The sequence below is a fragment of the Hesperophylax consimilis genome, chromosome 17, assembly GCF_061612785.1.
Source record: "Hesperophylax consimilis isolate HC1 chromosome 17, BYU_Hcon_1.0, whole genome shotgun sequence".
In the NCBI taxonomy this organism is placed as follows: Eukaryota; Metazoa; Arthropoda; class Insecta; order Trichoptera; family Limnephilidae; genus Hesperophylax; species Hesperophylax consimilis.
In genome coordinates, this window is record NC_142852.1 from 23,630,163 (window position 1) to 23,637,676 (window position 7,514).

General features: G+C 35.1%; 1 long non-coding RNA gene across 1 annotated transcript; it reads left to right on the top strand.

Annotated features, from left to right (window-relative positions):
* Nucleotides 1-2,420: 2,420 nt before the first annotated feature.
* Nucleotides 2,421-4,798, top strand: LOC149416286 (uncharacterized). The gene is made up of 3 exons (XR_016303529.1): nucleotides 2,421-2,486; nucleotides 3,951-4,103; nucleotides 4,230-4,798. It is a non-coding gene; the product is annotated as an uncharacterized LOC149416286 (long non-coding RNA).
* The last annotated feature ends 2,716 nt before the right edge of the window (nucleotides 4,799-7,514 follow it).

Sequence of the window (7,514 nt, forward strand, 5' to 3'; positions counted from 1 at the left end):
ATATCGGAATATTGTTGAGCTAAATATATTTACAACATGGGAGTTTATGTTTCCCAAATTTCAGATTCGTCTCATTGGCGCGTAATACTGCAAAGTTGTAGAAGAATTGCTACAATAGTACTGTTGGTACTGTCTTGTAACTGCCCTGACAGGAATATGGAACAATATTATGTGAAGCAACTCAGGAGTAATCAATGACGAATTAATTATTTTAAACCAACACATTAAATCGCAAATAATTCTTTGTTCGGATAATTTTAAATTTTTTGATCAATCAAGAAGATAGCCACAATCTTGGCATTCTCTAGGAATTGATTTTCTAAAATTAAGATATATTGAAATTTATTTTGGATTCTTTTAATGGAATTCTGTGAATGAAGTTTATAATTTGGAGACCAAAATGTGGAATTATACTCGATTTGACTCTTAACTAGTGGCATATACAATGTTTTGAAAGTGTAGAAATTGTGAAAATCATTTGTTTGTATTAAAATAAAGTCAAACATTTTCAAAGCTTTGTTGGCTATAATTTATATATGCTTCATAAAATTGAGTTTCATATCAAATCATATACCCAAGTCAAAGATTTTCGAGACAGAAACTACCGATATATCACTAATAGTATAATAATTGTCTATGTGCCGCAACCCACTTCTCCAACGAGACAAAAACGCTGCTCTTGTCCGCCCCCACTGTTCTTGCTGAACTGCGAGCAATTAAATCGAATTATCATTCGGTAATTTTGATGTTTTGATTAAAATATTTCGATCTTATACATGTCGATCCCGCCCATCACTAATGTAGCTTCTCTGACAGATATTAAATAAATGATCTATGAAATTTCTTTCTCATTTTTCTCAAGGTCGCTGAAGCCGCACAGTCATCGGGACAAAGAATCTCCTAGTCCTGACGTGTGCGGCTAAGGAGGTTAAGAAATCAGTTTCTTCACGCAGTCGTTTTCGCCCATAAACCGAAGTTTACCCCCCCTCCAATTGCCTAATAATATTATACAAGACGCAATTGCAATGAAATCATCATTAACCTAGAAGGTCAGTTTCCTGATAATTATCATAATTGACTTTGACTTCATTACTGTCTATGAATAACTTAACTAAAGTATTTTGTCAACACATGCTTTCGTTTATCCCTTTTCCAAACTCTGTTTAACCCACGTTGTTAATTTTATCATCTCATACTTCTGATAGATTTCGTTAGTGCTAATACTAAATATTCATCGCTATTTGATAGCAGTCGTTATAACCAATCAAACTGACCGACCACGGTTCTTAAATTAGTTCTACGGCATACTCAAATACATAATTGCGCTGTGTCTAACGCGACCTAGCTTAAATTAAGCCATCGGTACACCTAACTTAAGGAATCTATTTGGTTTTTTGTAACGAACGTTTAAACTAATACGTCAAGACGTCAAAATTTCCATTTTAAGTCTAGGATTCGAAGGGCATTTGTTAAAAAATAATAGCAGATTATTTAAAAAAAAACATGGATTACCGATATTTGTTAAATGCAGAACGACAATACGGTTTTATCTCTAGTTATTGAGTTATCTGACAATCGAAGACCATTTTTTAAACCGTTTTCAAACGTCTTAACTTCAGTCTAAGATACAGTCGTAATTATGTCCTCATTTCGAATAACGTGTTTTGACGACTATACGACTTCATTGGTTTGACAGATTATTCCAAGCGAAACCAAATGTTCAAAGCTTATTCATAAAGTTCCGTTACATTACAACTATGTTCTGTTTCAGGTATGTTTGTTTGGGCTTGAAAAAATTACCAAACGCTTCCACAGCAGTGCTATGGATCTACTAAATCCAGAGACTGTTACGATCAAGACGGAACTAGGACCCCAGGAAGGAGGCGGAGATGAAATTTCAAATACGGATATAGATGTCGACCTCCCAGATGTAAAGAAGGAATGTTTGCAATATGCGGAAAGTACGCAGACAGCCAGTTAGTTGCAATGCATATGTACAAAATGTTAAACTCGGATGTTCAGAATCCATGTCCTTTATGATATGTCGTTCAAACAGGGCAATTGTGGGTTCACTACTTCCTCTCTTGTTGCGTATAAGTATATTTGGTATTTACCTTATCACTCCTTTGACGCCGGAACAAAACTCCGCACTTAAGTTACTCAAATCACTGAAGCTGACATTTTGGAGTATTACTATTTCTTAAATTATCCTAGTCTCTTTGGGTTTGTGTCACAGAAATTGAACAATTAAACAAATTTCAAAGTTCATTTTCAAGTTCTCTTCAACATTTTTTGTTCATCGATAATTAATTGACTTTATTTAATTTTTTCAGGTTGCTTTAATGTGGAGTCTGTTACCAGCAAGGCGGATCTTCGACCCCGAGAAGAAAATAGAGGGGGATTTACTTATACGGAAATTGACATAGACCTGCCGAATATTAAAAAGGAATGCCTAGAACTTTTTGAAAGAATCAACCAGACAGCAGGTAAATCTTTTTTTCTTAATAGTTCAGTGAATCTATAAAAAACAGCCCAAACTGGAAATAAGGCAAATGCTGAGTTTTCGCAGGTGAATAGTATATATATTTCCAGAAATAATTCAATAGTACCCAAAAATAATGTAATATATAACTATTTGCTATCTGCAATAGTTAAGTAAATTGGAATAAGATTTGCATGAAAAAAAAAGAAAATTAAATTATTTTGCCAAAATTAATAAACTCATTCCTAAGACAGAAAATAAATTAAATTTTATGGAAGACTGTAATTTGAGAAAAAAAAAGTTATTGATGCTAAGCTACTTCATGGATATCGTGGAAAAATAAATATAGTTTTGTCATTAGAAATTTACGATACATTGATTCATGTCTGAATTATGATGCAGGCAAGACATTTGCTTGTGTACGACGTCCTCTCTTGCCGTATTTACACATATTTGGTATTTGCCATAAAATATGACTTTGCTGGAAACTGCTAAACTACACCACACTTTAAACTTTTAAACGAGTTGTTTTTTTGTAAATACCGCATCAAAGTCAAAACTGCTCCGTACCATCTTGGGGCAATTGGAGTATGTTGTGAGGCTAATGGTAAAGGGAAGGGGAAGGAGATAAAGATGTGGAAGTTGAATTAACATGGCCAAAGCTATTTCAGCCACGTTTTATGCGAAAATTATTTACATAAGAATATATCTATAAATATTTGTTATATATTTATAGTTATATTCTATCGGTATTTTGTATTTTTAAACCCGGGCGATACTGCGAGTATCTTCAACTTAGGAAAGTCAAAAGTGAGATTTACCTGGCTATTCACCTCTTGTCACCAAACACGGTCAAAGCCATATTAATCAACATTTCAATTGTTACTTGTGTCTTTACTCCTGGACGATACTCAGAGTATCTTCCACTCAACATCCACTGCAACGTGGCGCAAGAAGGTTGTATATTATTTTGAAGGAAAAAATTGTGAAATAACACAAACTAATCGAATAATATTTAGTTGAACCCCGACCACCGGATTACTGATCGAGAGCCTTACGGCTCGAATTCGGAAGTCGCCATTTCTACCAAAAGGTTCCCGGTTTCTTAAGTTTTCACCTCATCTTATTTGGAACATGAACATTTCTTTTTGTATTATAATGCATTTATAATAAATAAATATTGTTGGAAGAAAACATCGTTCTATCGACTTTTAACTAGCCAACTACAACTGGAGGTGCTCATGAGCAAATGGTTTTCCGTTCTTGAAGCATAAGTATGGGAATGCATGGGAAGCAGACATCTGGGATCATTCCCATTTCCTAAATTAACCTTAAAGTCTCTTTACAAATTCACGCTTCTACATTGTTAATCAATTAAATCTTCAATCGTAAAAACATGTTTTAATTAAAATAGAACCTTTTATGTATATCAATGTCCAACGTCTGTATCGTTTCTTTGTTATTCTAGGTAGCATTATTATGGAGACTTTTGCCAACAAGGCAGAACTTCGACGCCGAGCAGAAGATGTAGGGGGATTCCCTTACATGGAATTTAACAAAGACCTACCGGGTGTTAAAAAGGAATGCTTAGAAGTCTTTGAAAGAATTACCCAGACACCAGGTAAAACCGATGTCTATAAGATTTAGATATATCTGCTCTACTGTTTTTCTATTTTTTTGTGAATAACCTAATGTAAATGGAGATAATAAGTTACACTTAATCCTTTTTGTCCGTTTTCTTTTTCAGATTTGTCGCCAGATCTTAAGACGCATTCTGGGGAAAACTCCAGCCATCCTATGTCAAATTTTGAACCCCAATTTCGCACTCACACTGGAGAAAAACCATTTTCATGTTCCGACTGCAACTATTCATCTTATCGGAAGGGCGATCTTATGAGCCATATGTTGACTCACACTACAAAAAAACCTTTTTCATGTTCTTTGTGCAACAAATCATTTACTCAAAAACGTTATCTGACGAGCCATATGCTGACTCACACTGGAGAAAAACCTTTTTCATGTTCCTTGTGCAACAAATCATTTACTCAAAAAGGTCATCTGACGCGCCATATGCTGACTCACACTGGAGAAAAATATTTTTCATGTTCTGAGTGCAACTATTCATCTCATTGGAAGGGCGCTCTGATGAGCCACATATTGACTCACACTAAAGAAAAACTTTTTGCATGTTCTTTGTGCAACAAATCATTTATTCAAAAAGGTCGTCTGACGAGGCATATGTTGACTCACAATGGAGAAAAACCTTTTTCATGTTCCTTGTGCAACAAATCATTTACTCTAAAAGGTCATCTGACGAGCCACATGCTGACTCACACTGGAGAAAAACATTTTTCATGTTCTGAGTGCAACTATTCATCTCATTGGAAGGGCGCTCTGATGAGCCACATATTGACTCACACTAAAGAAAAACCTTTTGCATGTTCTTTGTGCAACAAATCATTTACTCAAAAACGTTATCTGACGAGCCATATGCTGACTCACACTGGAGAAAAACCTTTTTCATGTTCCTTGTGCAACAAATCATTTACTCAAAAAGGTTATCTGACGAGCCATATGCTGACTCACACTGGAGAAAAACATTTTTCATGTTCTGAGTGCAACTATTCATCTCATTGGAAGGGCGCTCTGATGAGCCACATATTGACTCATACTAAAGAAAAACCTTATGCATGTTCTTTGTGCAACAAATCATTTACTCAAAAAGGTCATCTGACGAGCCACATGCTGACTCACACTGGAGAAAAACATTTTTCATGTTCTGAGTTCAACTATTCATCTCATAGGAAGGGCACTCTGATGAGCCACATGCTGACTCACACTAGAGAAAAACTTTTTTCATGTTCTTTGTGCAATAAATCATTTACTCTAAAAGGTAATCTGACGACGCACATGCTGACTCACAGTGGATAAAACCCTTTTTCGTGTTCCGATTGCAGTTTTTCGTGTTCTCAAAAGAGATATTTGTATAAACACGTGCATGCTCATTTTTATTCCCGGATATCTCAGTCGGTAGAGCATGAGACTCTTAATCTCAGGATCGTGGGTTCGAGCCCCATGTTGGGCGCCATTGTTATAGAATAATTCAATTATGTACAAATCAAACCACGTAGGGCGCCAATGTAATAGAATAATATGGCTAAAATTAATAAAGACGCGTTGGTGCGCTATTGTTACAAAGTAATTATGATAATTTATGTTAATTATGCCAATTATGCTATTGTTACAGTAAATATAAGTTAAGAACAACAAATAACATAGTGTGAGGTAGGTGTGAGATAGATATTGTATTTGTACACAAAGTGTACACGTACTTATTTGTACACAAAGTGTACAAATACAACATCTTCGACACCAAACAAATTATTTATACATGTCCCAAATGATGTTATTATGCGTAAAAAGTGGTGCTACGCGATCAAAAGGTGAATTAAAAAAATGGTGTACTTTCTGCTAAATCTCTTCATTCTTGCTGTGAAGATCATTTCAATGTAAGTAGCTAAATTCATTTATGTGAAATGTATATTCTAAAACAAAAATCTGCCATAAACTGAAGCTAATCGTAATAGAAAATTTCAAAGTGCTTATAAAATTTTTACACATAAATTTGTTTTGAAAGAAAAGCCTTATTCATCCTGATGGGTAGTGGATTATATTGGGTACGAATTAGACTACATAGTTTTACAATATTATATTTTATCATATAAATATTGTCATTTCAGGTTATATGTTAAGAAATCTCTTAACAATCGTGTTACAATACAAAAGATACATTTTAATTTAAAAACAATATTTTGTACCTACATTTATTATTATTTTGTAATTTTATATTTAGTTATTATTGTAATAATGTCATTTTCTTCTATGTAAAATGTTTTTGGTGACTATGACTGTAATTCACAATAAATAAATAATTTTGTTGTTTTGTTTTAACAGCTCCAAGAGGATTTAGAAAATTATATGGAAGTCCAAATGATGGGATGCAAAATGAGATTGAAAAAAAATGTGATCCCACATATTTTTGCCTGTCAAAAAAAAGTTTTACCAAGCCTAAGGCAAACAGGACAAAAAAGATTCCGTGCCGGGTTAATTCAAGACGCGATGATAATGGGGGAGCCCACGAGGAACGCACCATTGGACCCAGCGCCCTCAACATCTACAGCAGCTCGTCTTCTCTCGGAGCCCTCCACTTCAACAGCCATTCTCTACCTTCCAGAAGCTGCTGATAGCAATTGTAAAATGGTTAATAAGGCGGTACAAGCAGATATTCGCTGTCGTCTTACCTACAGAAGCAAGTCCACTTCAACCGTGCCAACAATGACAAACACGGCATGCTCACCATTGAAGTTCTCACCCACAAAGCCTGTTTCTGCAAAAGGGTGAGCCTACTCATCATAATATATATATAATGTCCACTGGTTCCGAGGACAATGATTCAGATTACACTCCCTCTGCATACTCGGACAGTAACAATTTTGATGGGTCCGAGATTGATACTGGACTTGTTAATCTGACCATGAGAAAATCTTCCATGCTTGTCATAGAGAGAAAGCATAGACTCTGTTTAGGAATCCCTAAGGAAATGTATCACCTTATTTCTATTGTAGTTGCCAAAGCACCTACAGAAACAATTAATGTATTAATTGCACTTAAAAAAATAAGGTTAGATGATTCGTTCGCTATTCTTGCGCTTCACTTTGGTTTGTCGGCGTCCTCTGTAGCACGGATTTTCTCCAAGACTATCAAAATATTAGCGACTTTATTTCAGGAACTCATAATTTGGCCAACCACATCCGATATAAGAGCTCAGCTACCAATATCCTTCAGGGCTAGGTATGGCAATGTTCAGTCCACAATAGACTGTCTAGAAATACAAATAGAAAAGACCTCAAATCCGATTCACCGATCCATGTGTTGGTCAGAGTATAAAGGATGTAATACACTGAAATATATAATTTCGTGTACACCAGATGGTCTGGTAAACTATCAAAAAAATCAATTTGCGAAAGAAAAC